Source organism: Loxodonta africana, chromosome 1 (genome assembly GCF_030014295.1).
Source record: "Loxodonta africana isolate mLoxAfr1 chromosome 1, mLoxAfr1.hap2, whole genome shotgun sequence".
In the NCBI taxonomy this organism is placed as follows: Eukaryota; Metazoa; Chordata; class Mammalia; order Proboscidea; family Elephantidae; genus Loxodonta; species Loxodonta africana.
In genome coordinates, this window is record NC_087342.1 from 36,647,010 (window position 1) to 36,668,873 (window position 21,864).

The window sequence follows — 21,864 nt, forward strand, 5'->3', positions numbered from 1 at the left end:
GCTTACACCAGTACTGCTCAAACTATTTCAGAACATAGAAGAGGAAAGGATACTTCCAATTCATTCTATGAAACCAGTATAACCACGCAAAGATACCACAAAAAAGAAAATTGCAGACCAATATCTCTAATAAAAATATATACAGAAATTGTCAACAAAATGCTAGCCAATAGAATTCAGCATCATATAAAAAATATAATACACCGTGACCAAGTGGCCTTCATACCAGGTGTGCAACAATGGTTCAACAGTAGAAAATCAATCGAAGTAATCCACCATATAAATAAAAGAATCACATGATCTCGATCAATGCAGAAAAGGCATCTGATAAAGTCCAACATCCATTTCTGATTTAAAAAACTCAATAAAATAGGTATAGAAAGGAAATTCCTCAGCATCTATACAAAACCCTAGTGGCATAGTGGTTAAGAGCTATGGCTGCTAACCAAAAGGTCAGTTATTTGAATCCACCAGGCACTCCTTGGAAACCATATAGGGCAGTTCTCTGTCCTATAGGGCCACAATGAATCGGAATTGACTCAACGGCATTGGGTTTAGTTTTTAGTTCTGGTATACACCATAATTTTTTTAAGGTTTTTTTTTTTTTTTAAACAAAACCAACAGCCAACAGCATTCCCATTGGAGAGAGGCTGAAAACTTTCCCCCTGAAAGCGGAAACAAGACAAGGGTGTCCTTTATCACCATTCCTATTTAACATTGTACTGAAACTCCTTACTAGAGCAATAAGGCAAGAAAAAGAAATAAAGAGCATCCAAATTGGTAAGGAAGAATTAAAACTATCCCTATTAGCAGATGATATGATATCACACATAGAGGATCCTACTCACTCCACAAGAAAACTACTGGAACCAATAGAAAGATTCAGCAGAGGAGCAGGATATGAGATAAACATACAAAAATCAGTTGGATTTCTATACATCAATAAAGAGAATGACAAGAAGGAAATCAGGAAAGCAATGTCATTTATAATAGCCCCTAAAAAAATGAAATACTTAGGAATAAATCTAACCAGGGTTGTAAAAGACATATACAAAGAAAACTACAAAACACTATTGCAAGAAACCAAAAGACACCTACATAAATAGAAAAATATACAATGCTCATGGATAGGTAGACTCAACATTGTGAAACTGTTAATTTTACCCAAAGCAATCTAAAAATACAATGTAATCCCAGTCCAAATACCAACAATATTCTTTAATGAAATGGAAAAATAATCACTAACTTTATATGGAAAGGAAAGGGACCCCACATAAGTAGAGCATTATTGAAGAACAAAGTAGGAGGCCTCACACTACCTGACCCCAGAACCTACTATATAGCTGTGTAGTCAAAACAGTGTGATGCTGGTACAACGATAGAAACATTAACCAATGGAACAGAACCGAGAACCCAGATGTAAATCCATCTGCCTAAGGACCAAAGTCCATTAAGTGGGGGGAAAGACAGTCTTTTTGACAAATAGTGCTGGCAAAACTGGATCTCCATCTGTAAAAAAATGAAACAGTACTCATGCCTCACGTGATACACAAAAACTAATTCAAAATTGATTGAAGACCTAAATATAAAAAAAAAAAACTGCAAAGGTCATGGAGAAAAAAATAAGGTCAACGCTAGGGACTATAAAATGGTATACAGAGGATACAAACCATAAGATAAGCTAGATAATTGAAATCTTCTAAAAAATTAAACACTTTAGCTCATCAAAAGACTACTCCAAAAGAGTAAAAACAGAACCCACAGACTAGGAAAAAATTTTGGTTATGACATATCCCACAAAGGTCTAATCTGTAAGAAAACTCAACACCTCTACAACAAAAAGACAAATAACCCAAGTAAAAAATGGATAAAGGATATGAACAGAAACTTCACTAAAGAAGAAATGCAGGCAGCTAACAAACACATGAGGAAATGTTTGTAATTAATAGTCTTTAGAGAAATGCAAACCAAAACTATAATAAGATACCATTTCACCCCAACATTACTGGCCCTAATAAAAAAAAAATAACAAATGTTGGAGAGGCTGCTGCAGGGAGATTGAACTCTTATGCACTGCTGGTGGAAATGCAAAATTGTACAACCATTTTGAAAAACGATATGGCATTTCCTTAAAAAGCTAGAAATAGAAATACCGTATGATCCAGGAATCCCACTCCCAGGAATATATCCTAGAGAAATAAGAGCTGTCACACGAATAGACATATGCTCACTCATATTCAACAGCAAATAGCAAAGAGACGGAAGCAACCTATGAGCCCTTCAACAAATGATTGAATAAACAAACTATGGTACATACATGCAAAGGAATACTACACAGAGATAAAGAACAATGAGGACTCTATGAAACATTTCACAACATGGATGAATCTGGAAGGCATTTTGCTGAGTGAAATTAGTCAATCACAAAAGGATAAATACTGTATGAGACCACTACTCTAAAAACTGGTGAAAAGGTTTACAAACAAAAAGAAACAATCTTTGATGGTTACTAGGGAGGGAAGGGTTGGGGAGGGAAAAAACACTAAATAGAAAACAGATAAGTGGTAACTTTGGAGAAGGGTTAAGACAGTACACAATACTGGGGAAATCAGCACAACTTGGCCAAGGCAAAGTCATAGAAGTATCATAGACACATCCAGAATCCCCGTGTGATCGAATTACTGGGCTGAGGGCTAGGGATCATGGTCTTGGGGTATCCAGCTCAATTGGCATAACGTAGTGTATATTTAAAAAAATGTTCTACATCCTACTATGGTGAGTAGTGTCTGAGGTCTTAAAAGCCTGTGATCCGCTATCTAAGATATATCTACTGGTCTCACCCCATCTGGAGCAAGGGAGAATGAAGGAAACCAAAGACCCAAGGGAAAGATTAGTCCAAATAACTACTGGACCACAAGTACCACAGCCTCCACCAGACTGAGTCCAGCACCACTAGATAGTGCCCAGTTATCACCACGGACTGCTGTAACAGAGGTCACATTACAGAGTCCTGGACAGAGTGGGAGAAAAAGGTAGAACAAAACTGAAACTCACAAAAAGGACCAGACTACCTGTCTGATAGAGACCAGAGAAACCCGGAGTGTATGGCCCCCAGACACTATTTTAACTCCTTATTGAAGTCACTCCTGAAGTTTACACTTCAGTCAAAGATTAGACTGGCCCATAAAACAAACAATAATATACAGAGCTCAACCATGTATATGAGACTAAATGGGCACACCAGCCCAAAAGCAAAAACAAGAGGGCATGAATGGACAGGAAAGATGGACAAATGGAAATGGGGAACTTGAGGTCGAGAAGAGGAGAATGTTACTGACACATTGCGGAGTTGGCAGCCAATGTCACAAAACAATATGTGTATAAATTATTTAATGAGAATTTAATTTGCCCTGTAAACTTTCATCTAAAGCAAAATTTTTAAAAAATTGGGCAAAGGACATGAACAGACCTTTCTCCAAAGAAGATATTAAAATGGCCAACAAGCATGTGAAAAGATTCTCAACATCTTCAGCCTTCAGAGAGAAGCTAATCAAAACCTCAGTGAGGTATCATTTCACTCACACTAGGATGGCTAAGATTAAAAAAAGAAAAAAACAAATTTTGGCAAGAATGTGGGAAAATTGGAACACTTATCCAGTGCTGATGGGGACATAGAATGATACAGCCATTGTGGAAAACAGTGTGACAGTTCTTCAAAAAATGAAAAAAAAACCATCATATAATGCAGCAATCCCACTGCTAGAAATATACCCAATGGACTTGAAAACAGCAGCATGAATGGACATACGTACCCCAATGTTCATTGTAGCCAGAAGGTGGAAACAGCCTAAATGCCATCCACAGAAGAATGGATAAAAAAAATGTGGTGCATACATACAATGGAACATTACTCAGCCAGAAAGAAAAATGAAGTCCTGATACCTGATACAACATTGTTGGAGCTTGAAGACATCATGTTGACTGAAATAAGTCAATCACAACAGGGCAAGTATTGTATGACCTCAGTTATATAAAAAGAGAAGAATAGGCAAATGTGTAGAGACCACAGTTTTTTAGGGGTTAACAGGGGTGGAAGGGAGGGGAAGATAGGGAGTTACTGCTTATGGAGAACTGAGTTTTTTTTTATGGTAATGGAAAATTCTCACTGATTAAGGGTAAGCATTGCAAAGTCAATTGATGTAATTGTTGTCAATAAGTTGCACACTTGTAAAAAGTTGAGTTAGTAAATGTTGTGTTATATATTCTCACCAAAAAAAAGCAGCAGCAGAGGCTGCTTATGTATATCCAGACACCTCAAGGGATTTGATTTCTACTTGGTTTGAAGGTTTAGTGTCATTATTTCATGAAACATTCCAGGTAATTGGGATAATATCATTTTTAGTGTGTCTGTTCTATCTCCTAGTTCATTGCATAGTGCTTAGGGTTTTAAAAGTTTGCAAGCAGCCAAACAAGGCACAATAATTGGTCTCTGTGAATAAAAAAAACAAAAAAAAAATTTTTTTTGTTTTTTTTATTCACCTGGATCAACAGAGAAAGGAGATTCAGGAGAAGGAGGAAGTGGATGTGTGGCTAATTGCCTCATGAAAAATGGCCTCCTTTGCCGTGAGACCAGAAGAACAAAATGGTGCCTGTTACTATTATTAAACATTTTGATCAGAAATTCTATAGAAGAATCCTGATTAAAAAGGGTGAACATATTTCTCATGAAATCTGGAATTTATGGAGGCAGTGAGGCTGGGTGAAGCTCCAGAACTGTTGCTCTGAGATAAATTTTAAACCTTAACCGAAAATATCCCCTGAAGTCTTCCTTAAACCAAACGATATGTAGCTTCTTTAGTAAAGAATATTTGTCTTGAACAGAGTGCTGTTTTGAAGAACTATCTATATGGGATCAAATTTATAACAGCAACTTGAAAGTTCAGACAGGAAGCTTAAGGGACAGTGAGTTCATGTTAACGAGGGAAGGACAACTTGGAAAAGCAGGGTAAGAACGGTTGTGCAACTTAAAGAAGGTGATTAATGCCACTGAACTGTACATGGGGAATGATGAACTGGTGTATGTTTTGCTGTGCATAGTTTCAACAATAAAAAAAATTACCGTATTTTTATGAAAACAGCTAGTGCCAACCATGTCCCTCCCCCGCCAAGGTATTTTTGTAAGCACCACTATGCCAATTGTTTTTTACTTGTTGCTGTAAAAAAAAAATGGATATAGTGCACTTGGCAAACAAATGTAGAAAGCACGTGTTAGTTGTGTAAAAAATATGGTAATTACGTTGAGTTTCTAATATGAATAGAAAAGTCCTTTCTCAGTATTGTGGATTGAATTGTGTCCTCTTAAGAGATATGTTGAATTGCTAACCGTGTTTGGAACTAGAGATTTTTGTTTTATGCTAATAAGGTCATAAAATTGTAGCGTGTGTCCTAAACGTAATTAGTTCTAAGTAGTGTCTTATAAAAAGGGAACAAAGAGAGATACACACACACACAAGCAGAAGAAACCAGGTGAGAAAATAAAATTCAGTTCTTTAAAGTCACATACTTGTGGCAATTTTGTTACGGCAGCCCCAGTACACTAATATACTCAAAAGTCATCTGCAATTGAATAGGATGCAGAGCCCTAGTGTTGAAGCTAGGAGCCTTGACTGTGGTTATAACCCAAAACAAACAAACTCACCACTGTCTATGAGTTGATTCCAACTCAAAGAGGCCCTATAGGACAGAGTAGAATTGCCCCATAGAGTTTCTAAGGAGAGGCTGGTGGATTCATACTGCTGACCTTTTGGGTTGCAGCCAAACTCTTAACCCCTGCTCACTGTGGCTATAGAATTATTTAACTTCTCTGAGCCAGTTTCGTCATCTGTAAATATGTACATGTAGGAGAAAGACAAGGATGTGTCCTACCACAAAGCAGGGCACAGAAAGTTTCATCTATTTTTTTCTCATTTTCATTTAGTTTTTGTTGAGAATAATAGCAAAATATACGCCAATTCAAGTTTCTACATGTCCAATTCAGTGACATTGATTGCACTCTTTGAGTTGTGCAATCATTCTCACCCTTTTCTGAGTTGTTCCTCTCCCATTAACATAAACTCACTCCGCCCTAAAATTCCTGTCTAATCTTTTGAGTTGTTGTTGTCATTTTGATCCCATATAGTTTTTTTTAAAAGAGCATAATTCTCAAGGTAGATATTTTTTACTAGTTAAGCTAAACTATTGTTTGGTTTTAAGAAGACTTCAGGGGATACTTTTGATTTAAGTTCTAAAGATTATCTCAGAGCAATAGTTTCTTGGGTTCATCCAGCTCCCATAGCTCCAGAAAGTGCAGATCCTATAAGAGTTTGAAATTCTGTTCTATATTTTCTCCCTTTTGATCAGAAGTCTTCTACGGTATCTTGGATAAAAATGTTCAATAATGGTAGACAGGAACCATCCAGTTCTTCTGGTCTCATGGAAAAGGAGGCAGTTGTTCATGGAGGCAATTAGCCACATATTCCATTTCCTCCTTCTTTTCCTGACTCTCCTTCCCCTGTTGATCCATGCAAACACAGACCAATTGTTGTGTCTTGGATGGTTGCTTGCAAGCTTTTGAGACCCTGGGCGCTACACAACAATATAGGAAGTAGAACTGATGCACTAAACATATTATTAGACCAATTAACTGGGATGTCCCATGAAACCATGACCCTAAACTACTCCAGACTAAGGAACGAAATCCCGTGAGGTTTTTGATTGTCCATAAGTAGCCTCAGGAGCTACTCTTTTTTTTTTTTTCCTTTTGTTGTTGTAAATTTATCTATTTATCACTTTAATATAATGCCTTGGAAACCCTTGTCCTCACAACTATTTCATTAATGATCTTGTAGTCAAGGCTGCTAAAAACAACTGCTTCTGACCTCATTACAGTAAGACTTGTGAAATTTCTTTGGGTCACAATTATCACTGGGATTTTTGAGCATCTTTGTTTTTGAAATAGATTCTTCACTACAATCTATTCAACCTTTTGTGATCATTAGCAGAATAAAGATCTTCAAATCAGTTTCTGTGGTAAAAACAGTAACCATTCAAGCTGACTGACCATGACAATGATGAGATAATTTAATCGTGTCCTTTCACTCTTTTTTTTTTTTTTTTAAAAATTCCAATAAAAACCAAAAAGCCAAACCCATTGCCACTGAATTCATTCTGACTCATAACGACCCTACAGGACAGAGTAGAACTGCCCTGCAGCTTCCAAGGAGTGGTTGGTGAATTTGAACTGCAGACCTTTTGGTTAGTAGCTGAGCTCTTAACCACTGTGCCACCAGGGCTCCATATTCCAATAAAAGAGTTCACTATCATCTTTATCTCTGACAAATTAATTTTCCTAAAAAAATGCTTACATCTATCACTAACTACCTTGCAAAAATACGTTTACTAGCTCTTCCAGAAAAGAAAGTAAAAATAAGAAAGAAAGCCTCTTACATGATTCCAAATTATACCTATCCACAACTTTATAAACTATTTTGTGCCCACCTAATTTCTCTCCTTCACACAACTGCGCAAGTCACTTTTCCCTAAAGAGAATTTTACATTTTCTACCTCTGATCCTTGGCTCATATCATTTTCCCCATCCACATCTCTTTCTCACCACCATTCTGATTTTCAAATGCAACTCATCTGAGGAGATGTAATTACATTAAATGCCCCTTTCCAATATCCACACCCTTTGTTTCAGAACTTTTCTTTCTCCTATCACTCTGAATCTGGTTTGGCCAAGATACTTACTTTGGCCAATGGTGTTAGCAAACATAACCCCAGGAAAGTCTTGAAAAAGTACTTGTATGTTTCCACTCTACCTTGGACCCCTGTCTCCGCCATGAGAAGAAGGCTGGGATTGACACTTGGAGCACAGCCAAACCATCCCACCTAAGACCAACCAAGACAAGCCAGACATCCAACAACCAACTATCTAAACTCAGGTGAATGAGTGAATGACCCAAGCTGAGATCAATCAAGATTGGCCTGGAGGAACTGAATCCATGAGCCTGCTTTGGACTCTTGAAAACATTTTTTTTAAGGCTTTGAGATTGGGAGTGTTTTGTTATGCAAGAATACATTACTGACACATGTCCTTTAATCCTAATCCATTTCATATTGACTCTGATGAAACTTTCCTAGTTCTTCTTGTCCAAAGTCAATTCTCCTCCTTTTAATGCCTGTGGCATATAATACAGCATTCACACCATCATTTGATAGACAATGCATGTATTTTATATTCAGTCTCATAGTAATTGCCTTGATTATGAAACTCGAGTGCCTCTTCATAGACCCGTAGTTCCTAGCCCATTATCTTATGCGTAGGAAAGATATACAATTATTTATTCCTTTGATTAATACACTTTTTGTTCAAACCCCACGTGAAGTTTTTATTAGAAAATGTGGCATTATATTTGCTCTACACCAGTGGTTCTCAACAATTCTCATTTAGTTAAACTAGAATAAGGCCTGGGTATTGGTAGCTCTTAAAAGTTTCTCTAACCAAAAAACCAAACCCATTGCCATAGAGTCGATTCTGACTCACAGTGACCCTGTAGGATAGAGTAGAACTGCCCCATAGGGTTTCCAAGGAACGGCTGGTGGCTTCAGACTGCTGACCTTTTGGTTAGCAGCTGTAGCTCTTAACCACTGCACCATCAGGACTCTCAGGAGATTCTGTTGTGTATCCCAGATTAAGAATCACTGGTTTCAGTTTGACTGTGATTGAATTAAGTCTTTAGGAGACTTTTTTTTTCCATCTTTGAGCATGTTCTGCCATGTTCACTTATGTACTCCAGCTAGAAATTATTCATTCTCCCTTAATATTCAGCTCAGTTCTTCAGATTATTACTATCCTCCTGCCCCAGCTATTTTACCTGTTTTGGTTCTGTTCCCAAGCAGAGCTATGTGGACCAATTGGTCCTCTTTAGGCTGTTAAACACAACTACTTTAAAAGCCACATTGCTTCAGCAGAAGAAAATAAAGCAGCACCAAGTGGAATGCTGGTACGTTTTCAACTTCTAAGTGAACGATCCATTTAAAATGATAATTCCAGTAAACTGCAGTTTACATCTAGTGCTAGCTAATGAAATAAATTAGTTTCAACATCAATTCAAACCTCTTCTCTTTTTCACTTGCTCTCATTAGCTTCATCTGAATGCTTTGCTACAATGATTTCTCTGCTGCACTAGCTGTACCATTATTGGACTGTTTTTATTGGGAAGTAAGGTATAAGAAATAAGACTGAGGCAGGAAGTTATTTACCATGGTCACTTTATAGTTACACAAAAAGGAGTCATTAACAAGACATTTTTCACTATTTAGTTTCCAGAGGAATGGTTTATTTCTAACTCCACCCAACTCATAGTGACCATAGGGCAGAGTAAAACTACCCCACAGGGTTTCCAAGGCTGTAAATCTTTACGGAAGTAGACTTCCACATCTTCATCCTGTGGAGTAGCTGGTGGATTTGAACTGTTAACTTTTTGGTTAACAGCAAGCACTTTAACCATTGTGCCACCAGGGCTCCTTCCATACACATTAAAAGCTTCTGATGTATATGTAGGTTTCAAATGGATTTTAGGATGGAGCATAAAAGAATTTATGACATGAAATTATACTCTGTTGCATATGTTAAACAGTGCTTTTCTGTATTTCTTTCCCTTTTCTGCTATCTTGATACCTTAATGAAAAATCTAAGGAATCAGAAATATAGACATTTTTATTTAGGTCCTTTTATGAGGAAACTAAAAACCAAAGGGTTTAAAAAAGAGTGCTAAATTTGCTCAGCTCCTTACTGGCACAGATGGGACCAGATTTTTTTCCTCTTTTTCCCTCAAAGTCAAGAATGTGACTGCTGTGAAGATTTTAAGTTGTGCAGTAAGGAGAGAAGGTGCTAGGTAGAAAAAAATCACTAATATTCTCAAATAGCCCGTTGCTGTCCAGTCTATTCTGACTCATAGTGACCCTATAGGACAGAGTAGAACTGCCCTAGAGGGTTTCTAAGGAGAGGCTCGTGTATTTGAACTGCCGACCTTTGGGTTAGCAGCTGAACTCTTAACCACTGTGACACCAAAGATAGTCTCAAACAGTAGACCCTAAATATTGACACTAAATACTCCAGTGAATATTCACCAGCCTCAGAAATGCCAACATGCAAGATACACATAGCCTGGCCCATCCAGCTACCTCAAACAGCATTATTGAAAAAGTAGTCATTAAAAAAAACAAAAAAAAAGTCATTAGCTCTCACAAAATTTTTTAAAAATTGCCATTATATTGATTCCAACTCATGGTGACCCCATATGTTTCAGAGTAGAACTGAACTCTATAGGGTTTTCAATGGCTGTGATCTTTCAAAAGTAGAATATCAGGCCTTTGTGAGGTGGGGTCAAACCACATCTTTCAGTTGGTAGCCAAGTGCTTAACTATTTGCACCACCCAGGCACTTCTATGGAGACAACATTTTAAACCAGCTCCTGCCAAATGCAGCACACTATATTAACATCTTTGCTGACATTCAACTCCCTTTATTTTCCACCTGATTTGCATGCTGGATCCCTACTGACTGGAGTATGGCCACCTCCTTCTGCTGAACATCTTTGCTCTGGGCAAGCCCAGCAAGGTGTTTCTCAGGTGTCCTCAGGTGATGTCCACCCTCATGACAGTTTGCACTGTCTGATTTGCACTTATGATGTGAACTAGGCTCATTTCAGCCTAAAAAGTGTTGCTATGATCTTATTGTAAAGTAAGAATTATTTGACCTGAAGTATAATTTTGAAATTTGAAAGTAGAGGTGATTATAATAAAAATACAAATGTTTAGCTATTTGATTGATTGACTGATTGATGATTGATTGATTTTAAGGTAAGCCAATTTTGCACAGCCTGGCAAAATTGAAAAAGCCAGAAATTATTGTTAACGTTAAATGGTCAATCAAGTCCTTGGTTATAATAGCTTTCTTAATTATCTTATGCTTGCATTGTGTTCTGGTTTCAAGCATGCTTCACAGTCTTGAGAAGTGTTTATTACTCAGGAACAGTACTCTAAACTCCCAGGAAAGTCTTGTTCCAATTAAAGAAATACTTTATCTTTGATCTTACTCCTGAATTCCTGACAGAACTGTGGTTAAGTGACTGAGTTAGAGGAAACAGCAGTTGATTTGCCAGCCAATTCAAGTTTTTGTTCCTTTTGTTGTTAGTTGTTAGACTTGGAGCCCAATTCTGAACATCGCTGAACCACAGACCCCTCAGATAGCTGACTCTGAAGTTTGGCTACCACAGCATGCAGAAAGTCCTATTTCTCATATGATCATTCTCCTCCTTCCTGCCCTTAAGAAATATAAGAAAAGAGAAGATAATATGTGTTTGTTTGGGAGGGGGAGGTCCTTGATCCTTAGCTTTTTTTCTAATGTTTCAGAAATAGCCCAAAATAATTTGCCGTTAAAGAATACTATATGTTAATTTCTTTCCATTCAGCTGGAATTACATGTACTAAGGGTGTTCACACTAGTTTTTCATTCAGACCAAAAGTTCAGGATGGCTAGTCATATACACTTTTGATGAATAAAGTTAACTTTTCCACTTGAAGTCTGCCATGATAACTACATTTTAAGAGTCTGATCAGGGAAACAATGAAATAATGATGTTAAAATGTCAACTACTGACTCAAATCTAAGGTTTGAACACACTACCTTTACAATTTGTGGCTGAATAATGTCAGTGAACAATTAAAATTTTTCTCTCAATTACTTCTGACCCTTCTTGTCAATAGGGGAAAAGATTGCATCGCCTCTACCACTTTATAATCACAATGATACCAAAAGGTTATTTTCAAAGTCCTCAGATATATATTATGTCATTAATTCTCATGATACTCTTAGGGGATTAGCCAGAAATTGTTACAGATGAGGAAACTGAAACCCAGGAAGGCTAACAGGATCTCATGAGATCAAGGAACTCTTAGGTGACTGGCCGTAGGCTAGAACTAAGGTGACCATTTCTCATAGATTGCCAAGGGCAGTTTTAGTTCACACATGTTGACTCTTCATACTTATTAAATGGTCCCGCTCTACTCTCAGGAGGGAGTTCAAGTGATTATGTGGTCACCTTAACTAGAAAACCCATGTTCTGACTTCCAGCCCAGTACCCACTCTAATGCACCAAATTGGGTTTAAATTTATATTCTCCTTCTCGATATGAACACCTACCTCAGCCAGGACCATGGTTATTGCTTAGAACAGAGAGGATATGATCCTCAGAAGTCATGGTACCTCTGTACTTGTAAATTTTCTGTTTCTAGATCAACTATCTCCAGAAGAAGAACTCCTTTTCAGCTTAATACCCAGAGCATTAATTTCTCAGACATTACTCTAAATGATGTTCTGATATTTTTTTTCCTAGTAGTATGTCTGCCCAGAGCTGCGGTCTAGGAAAGTCTAAATCTTTACTGTAATTATATAAAAAGATCAAAGAGCTGGCATCAATTTCTACCCACTGTACAATTTAATAGTTCCAATGCATTTCACTAAATTTGATTTTCTTATTAATAAGTGACAAATGTTTTTACAGACCAATATCCCTTATGAATACAGATGCTAAAATTCTCAACAAAATACTAGCAAACAGAATCCAATATTATATTAAAAGAATTGTACATCATGATTAAAAAAATTTTTTTTGGTTAAGTGGGATTTATTCCAGGGATGCAAGGTTGGTTTAACATTAGAAAATCTGTCAGTGTAATACACCACATTAAGAGAACAAAGGAAAAGAACCACATGATCATCTCAATCAACAGAGAGAAGGCATCCAATAAGATCCAACATCTTTTCTTGATAAAAACTCTTAACAAAAGAGAAATAAAAGGGAAGATCCTCAACATGATTAAGAACTTTTAGGAAAAACCAACAGCCAACATTACACTCAATGAAGAAAGATTGAGAACTCTCCCTTGAAAATGAGAACATGAAAAAGATGCCCAATCTCACCATTCATACTCAATATTGTCCTGGAAGGCCTAGCCAGAGAAAAAAGGCAATAAAATAGAAAAGAAAACAATACAGTAGAAATAGAATACAATAGAAGAGAAGAGAATACAAAAGATTAGAACGATAGAATAGAAAACAATAGACTAGAATACAATGCAATAAAATATAACACAATAGAACACAACAGAATAGATTAGAAGAAAATAGATTACAATAGAATAGAACAGATTAGATTAGAATAGAATACAATAGAATAGGACTCAATAGAATACAATAGAATAAATAGATCAGAAAAGAATAGAATAGATTAGAATGGAATTGAAAGAGTAGAATAGAATAGAATAATAGAACAGATTAAAAAATATATTAGAATAGAATAAAATAGAACACAGCAAAATACAGTACTATAGATTCGAATAGAATAGGATAGGATGGAATAGAATAGATTAGAATAGAACACAATATGATAGAATAGAAAAAAGAATAGATTAGAAGAGAATAGGGTAGATGTGAATAGATTAGGATAGAATAAAATACAATAGAATAGAATAAAATAAAATAGATAACAGTAGAATAAAATAGAACAGAATAGATTAGAAGAGAATAAAATAGAATAGAATAGTATAGAATAGAAAACATTACAATAGACTAGAATTCAATAGAATAAATTAGATTAGAATAGAATACATTATACAAGAGAATAGAATAGATTAGAACAGGATAGAAAAGATTAGATTAGAATAGTATAAAACAGAATAGAATAGCACAGATTAGAATAGAATACATTAGAATGCAATAGCATAGAATAGAAAACAATAGAATAAATTAGATTAAAATAGAATATATTAAAATAAAGCAGAATAGAATAGAATTAGATTAGAATAGGCTAGATTAGATTAGCATGGAATAGAATAGAAGACCAAAGGATAGATTAGAACAGAATAGGATAGATTACAATAGAACAGATTAGAAAAAATTAGAATAGGATGGAATAAAAACAATAGATTAGAATAGAATAGATTGGAATAAATTAAAATTGCATAGGACAGAATAGAATAGATTAGAAAAGAATAGATGAGAGTAGATTAAAATTGAATAGATTAGAACAGAATACAATAAATTGGGAAACAAAACATTAGAATAGACTAGACTAGGATAGAATACTTTAGAATATTCGAATAGAATAGAAAGGAATAGAATTCAACAGAATAGAATAAAATTGAATACATTAGAGTAGAAGAGAACAGACGACAATACAGTAGAATAGTATACAAATGAATAGAATAGAATAAATTAGAAAACAATGGATTAGAATAGAATAGATATGAATACAATAGAATGGATTGGAACAGATTAAACTAGAATTTGATAGAATAGATTAGAACAGAATAAAACTGAATGGAATAGAATAGATTAGAATGGAATAGAATAGACTAGAATGGAATGCATTGGAATAGATTAGAATACAATAAAAGACAATAGAATAGATTCAAATAGAATAAAACAGATTACAATTGATTAGAATAGAATAGAGTGGAACAGATTAGAATAGAATCGAAAACAGAATAAATTAGAAAAGAATAGATACGAATATCACAGAATAGAAGAGAATAGTAGGATAGATTAGAAAAGAATAGGATAGAATAGAATACATAAGAGTAGAATCCAAAAGAATAGAATAGATTCTAACAGAAGAGATTCAGATAAAATAGATTAGAATAGAATAGACTAAAATAAAATAGACTAGATTATAATTGAATAGAGTGGGTTAGAATAGAGCAGATAGAATAGAGTAGTTTCGAATAGGATAGCATACAATAGAATAAAATACCACAGAGTAAAATAGAATAGAATAGTAACAATAGAAAGTGATAGAATAGATTAGAATAGGATACATTAGAATGGTATAGATTAGAAGAGATTAGAATAAAATAGATTAGAAGAGAATAGTACAGATTAGAATAGAATAGTACAGGTTAGAATAAAAACAAAAACAGTAGGAGTAAATAGAATACAAGAGAAGAGATTATAATAGAATAGAATAGATAACAATGGAATAGAATAGAGTAAAATAGATTGCAGCAGAAGAGAATACATTAGAATAAAATAGAATGTAAAATAATAGATTAGAATAGAATGGAATAGAACAGAAAAGAATATTATCGACTACAGTACAATAGAATAGATGAGAAAAGAATAGAAAACATTAGAATAGATTAGAATAAAATACAACAGATTAGAATAGAATATAGAATAGAATAGTTTAGAATACAATAGATTAGAACAGAACAGTTTAGGGTAGAGTGGAATAGAAGATAGTTTAGAATACAATACCATAGATTAGAATAGAATACTTTAAGGTAGTGTAGAATAGATAAGAATACAAAAGAATTGAATAGTATACAATAGATTAGACTACAGTACAATCAGTACTTTAGAATAGAGTAAGATAAGATACAATACAATAGAATAGATAAGAATAGAATAGATTAAAATAGAATAGATTAGGGTAGAATAGAATAGAATACAATAGATTAGAATAGAATAGATTGGAATAGAATAGGATACAATACAATAGAATAGATTCCCGTAGAATAGAATAGATTAGAAAATAGAATAGAAATGAATAGAATACAATACAGTAGATTAGTGTAAATTAGAATAGAATAGCATAAGATAGAACAGAATACAATAGACTAGAATAGATTAAAAAATAGATTAGAATAGAATAAAATAGAATAGAAAAGACATTAGAATAGATTAGTATTGAATAGAATAGATTAGAACAGAATAGATTATAGAATAGAATAGATTAGAATAGGAGAGAATGGATTAGATTAAAACAGAATAAACGAGAATAGAAAACAGTAGAATAGAATAAATTAGAATAGAATAGATAAGATTAGTATAAAATAGAATAGATTAAAATAAATTAGATTAGAATAGATTAGGCTGGAATAGAATAGTTTATAGAATAGAGTAAAATAGAACAGGAGAGAATACAACAGAATAGAATAGTTTACTGTAGAATAGAATAAAATAGATTAGAATAGAACAGATTAGAATAGAGTAAATTAGATTAGCATAGATTAGAATAGAATAGACGAGAAGAGAACAGGATTGATTTGAATAGATTAGAAGAGAACTGATGAGAATAGAATACGATAGACTAGAATAGATTAGAACAGAATAGAATTGAATTGAATAGAATTAAACAGAATAAAGTACAATAGAATACAATACAACAGAACAGAGCAGAACAGAATAGAATTGATTAATAGAATAGAATAGAAAAAATTAGAGTAGAATAGATTACAATTGAACAGATTACAATAGAACAGAATAAAAAGAACAGAATGCAATAGAATAGATTAGTATAGATTAGAATAAAATAAATTAGATTAGAATAAAAGAGAACAGATTACAATAGAATAGATTAGATTAGAATAGAATTATTTAGAATAGAACAGATAGCGTAGAATAGAACACATTAGAATAGAACAGAATTGGAAAGAATACAATGGATTAGAATACAGTAGAATACAATACAATAGATTAGTATACATTAGAATAGGCTAGAATAGAATACAATGGATTAGAATTGAGTATAATACAATAGATTAGAATAGAGTAGAATACAATAGAATAGATTACAATAGGACAGAATAGAATACAATAGCATAGATTACTGTAGAATGGAATGGAATAGAATAGGATAGAATAGACTAGAATAGAATGCAATAGAATAAAACAGAATATATTAGTATAAAGTAAAAAAGGATAGGATAGACTAGAACATAATACAATAAAAAAATAGAATAGAACAAATAGACTAGAATAGAATAAAATAGAATAGATTCGAATAAAATCAAATAGAAAACAGAATAGATTATAATTGAATAGAATAAATTAGATAAGAATAAAATAAAATAGAACAGATTATAGAATACAACAGAATTGATTAGAATAGGATAGAATAGATTAGATAAGAATTGAATGAACGAGAATAGAACAGAATAGATTTGCATACAATAGCATAAAATAGATTAGATTAGAGTAAAATAAAACAGAACAGAATAAATTAAATTAAAATAGATTATATTAGAAGTTTCTACAATAGATTACAATAGAATAGAATAGGATAGAATACAACAGAATAGAATAGTTTATCATCACATAGAATAGATTAGATTAGAATAGAATAAGATGAAATAGAATAAGATAGATTAAAATAGATTAGGTGAGAATAGAATAGAAAACTTTAGAATTGGAATAGAATAAATTAGATTAGCAAAGATTAGAATAGATTATAGAACAGAATAGAATACGATAGATTAGATTAGAATAGAGGAGAATATGATAGATTTGAATAGAATAGAATTGATGAGAATAGAATAGGATAGGATGCAATAGGAAAAATAGATTAGAAGAGAATAGAATTGAACAGAATAGCATTAAATAGATTAGATTAGAAGAGAATAAAATAGAAAAGCTGAAAATACAATAGATTAGAATAAAAGAATAGAATACATTAGAATAGAATAAAACAGATAAGAATAGAATACAGTAGAATGGAATGGAATAGAACAGATTAGAATAATATAGAACAGACTAGACTACAATGGAATTCAACAGACTAGCATACGATAGAATAGAATACGTTACAGTAAAATAGAATTCAAGAGATTACAGTAGAATCGAATAGCATATGTTAGAACAGAACACACTAAAATGCAATAGAATAGAATAGAGTCGATTACAGTAGAATAGAATAGTAAAGAATACAATAGAATATAGAATAGATGAGAATAGAATAAAATAGAATAGATTAGTTTAGAATAGAATATAATGGATTACAATAGAACTGAATAGAGTAGAATAGAAAATATTAGAATTGAATAGAATAGATTAGAATAAAACAGAATAGATTAGAATGGAATAGATTAGAACAGAATAGATTGCAATAGAATAGATGAGAATAGAAGAATAAAAAATAGAATAGTTAGAAGAGAATAAAATTGAATACAATGGAATGTAATTGAATACATTAGAATAGAAGAGAATATAGTAGAGTGGAATACATTAGAATAGAATAGATTAGAGTACAATAGATTGGAATAGAATAGCATAGAATATAATAGGCAAGAATAGAATAGATTAGAGTAGAATAGAGTTGAATAGAATAGAATACGATAGTCTACAATAGAATAGTATACAATTGAATAGATTAGAATAGAATAGATTCATATAGAATAGATTGGAATAGAATACAATAGTACAGAATGGAATAGATTGGAATAGAATACAATATATTATAATAGATTAGAATAGAATTGAATACAATAGATTAGAATATAATAGATTGAAATAGGTAAGAATAGAAGAGAATAGATTACAACAGAATGAAATAGCTAAGAATAGATTGCAATAGAAAGGAATAGAACACAATTGAATAGATTAGAATAGAATAGAACAGAATCCAAAAGAATAGAGTATAATAGAATAGCATACGATAGAATAGAATAGATTACAGTAGAATAGAATAGAAAGCAAGAGAATAGAATACACTGAAACAAAAAACAGAATAGAATAGATTACAATAGAATAGAATACAAAGCAATAGAACAGATTACAGTAGAATAGAATAGAGTAGAATACAATAAAATAAAATGGAATAGATTAGAATAGAATAAAATAGAATACAAAGAAAAGAATAGAATAGAATACAACAGATTAGACAAGAATAGAATAGATTAGAACAGAATAGAATAGACAAGCACAGAATCCAATAGTATAGGATAGAATAGATGAATAGAATAGGTTACAATAGAAAAGAATAGATTAGAATACAATAGATAGGAATAGTTTAGAGTTAAACCCTTAGCTTAGGATATAAGAGAATAGAATAGGTTAGAATAGAATGGAATAGAATAGAATCAAATAGAATAGAACAGAAAAATTTGGAATAGATTATAACAGGATAGAATAGAATAGAACAGAATACATTAGAATAAAAAAGAATATACTAGATTAGAATAAACTAGATAAGAATAGAATACATTAGAATAGAATACAACAGAATAGTATGCAATAGAATAGAATACAATGGAATGGATTAGAATAGAATAGATCAGGATAGTTTAGAATGGAAGAGGTTTGAATAGAATAGAATAGACTGGAATAGGATAGAATAGAACAGAATAGATTGGAATAGAATAGGAGCAAATAGATTAGACTAGAATAGATTAGAACAGACTAGAATAGAATAGATTCTAATAGATTAGAATACAATAGAAGAAAATAGAATACAATAGAATAGTGTAAAATAGAATAGAAAGGAATAGATGAGAATAGAATAGATTAGAACAGATTAGAAGAGAAAATAGATAAGACTAGAATAGAATAGATTAGGATAGAATAGAATAGATTAGAACCAAATAGATTTGAATAGAAAGGAATAGATTAGAAAAGAATAGATTAGAATAGAAGAAGAGATTATAATAGAATAGATTAGAATTTAATAGGCTGGAATAGACTAGAATAGAAGAGAATAGGACAAAGTAGAACAGAACAAACAATAGAATAGAATGGGATGGAATGGAATAAATAAAATAGAATAGAATCGATTAGAATAGAATATGACAGATTAGGTTAGAATAGAATAAATGAGAACAGAATAGAATAGACTACAAAAGAATAGAATTGAATATAATTCCATAGAACAGGGTAGGATAGGATAGGGTAGTGTAGGGTACAGTACTGTAGAGTAGAATAGAATAGATTGGAATGGAATAAAATACAATAGAATACAACAGAATGCAATAGAATAGGAATAGAATAAGACAGGAAAGAATAGAAAGCAGGAAAATATAATTCAGTAGAATAGAATAAAATAGATTAGAATAGAATCAATTAGAATAGAACACAATACAATAGAATAGGATAGAATAGATTAGGACAGAGCAGAATATAATAGACTAGAAAACATTAGAATAGATTACAATAGAATAGAATAAATTAGATTGCAATTAAGCATAATAGATTGGAATACAATAGATTAGACAAGCATAGAATAAAACAGAATAGAGTAGAATTGATTAGAATAGAATACAATAGAATAGATAAGAGATTAGAATAGAAAGAATAGATTAGATTAGAATAGAATACAGTAGAATAGAATACAATAGAATAGAATAGGATAGAATGGAATAGATTAGAAAAGAATAGAATTGAACAGAGTAGAAAAGAATTGATTAGAATAGAATAAAATGGAATAGATTAGAATACAATAGAAAGAAATAAAATAAAATAGAATAGAATACATTATAACAGAATAGGCTAGAAAAGAATAGAATTCTATAGAGTAGAACAAAATAGAATAGAATAGAGTAGAACAGAGTATTTCAGAGTAGAGCACGGTAGAATAGAACAGAAGAAAATAGACTAGAACATAATAGAAAACATTAGAATGGAATACAATAGAATAGAATGGAATAGAAATAAGTAGATTAGAAGAGAGTAGAATTGATTAGAACAGAATAGAATAGGATACATTACAATAGAATACAATAGATTAAAATAGATTAGATTAGATTTAGAAGGCAATAGCTTAGAAGAGAATGAGATAGATTAGAATAGATTGGAATTCAATAGTATCAATTAGAATAGTATACAATAGAGTAGAATAGATTACAATAGAATAGACTACAACAGAATAGAATACAGTAAAATAGAATAGATGACTATAGAAGAATAGAATACAACAGAATAGAATAGATTAGATTAGGATAGAAGAAAATAGAACAGAATAGATTAGAATGGATTAGAATAGAGTAGGATAGACTAGAATATGCTAAAATAGAATAGAATAGATTACAATAGAAAACAGTAGAATTGAATATAACAGTATAAAAGAGATTATAACAAAATAGAATAAAATAGAAAGAAAAATAAAATAGATTAGAATAGAACAGACCAGAATAAAATAGAATACAATACAATAAAATAGATAAGAATACATTAGAAGAGATTAAAATCAAATACAATAGAAAGAATACAACATAATAATATAGAAGACGATAGAATAGATTACAGAAGAATAGAATAGCATACAATAGAATAGAATGGATTACAGTAGAATAGAATAGATTAGAACAGAACAGAATAGAATGGATTAGAATAAAATAGAATAGATTAGAATAAAATAGATTAAAATTGAATACCTTATAATAGAATTGCTCAGGATACATTAGAATAGAATAAGTCAGATTAGAATAAAATAAAACAATATAATAGAACACAATAGAATGGAATAGAATTGATTAGAGTAGATTAGAATAGAACAGAAGAGAAAGAATAGATTAGAGTAGGATACGGTCAAATAGAATAGAGCTGATTACAAGAGAATAGATTAGAATAGAATAGAATTATACAATACAGTAGAATGCAATAGAATAGATTAGTATAGAATCAGATACGATAGAATAGATTAGAATGCAATAGAATAGGATAGAAGAAGAGAATAGAATAAAAAGGTTAGAATAAAATAGAATAGATTGGAATACAATATGTTAGATTAGCATAGAATGAAACAGAATAGAATAGAATAAAATAGATTAGGTTAGAAAAGAATAGGTTGGAATAGAATAGAATAAATTAGGTTAGAATAAAATAGAATATGTTGGATTAACATAGAATAAAATAGGTTAGAATAGAATACAATAGAATAGATTAGAATAGTTTAAAATAGAAAGAATAGTTTACAGCAGAATAGAATAGACTAGATTAGAATAGAATACAGTAGAATAGAAAGCAAAAGAACACAGTAGAACAATGGA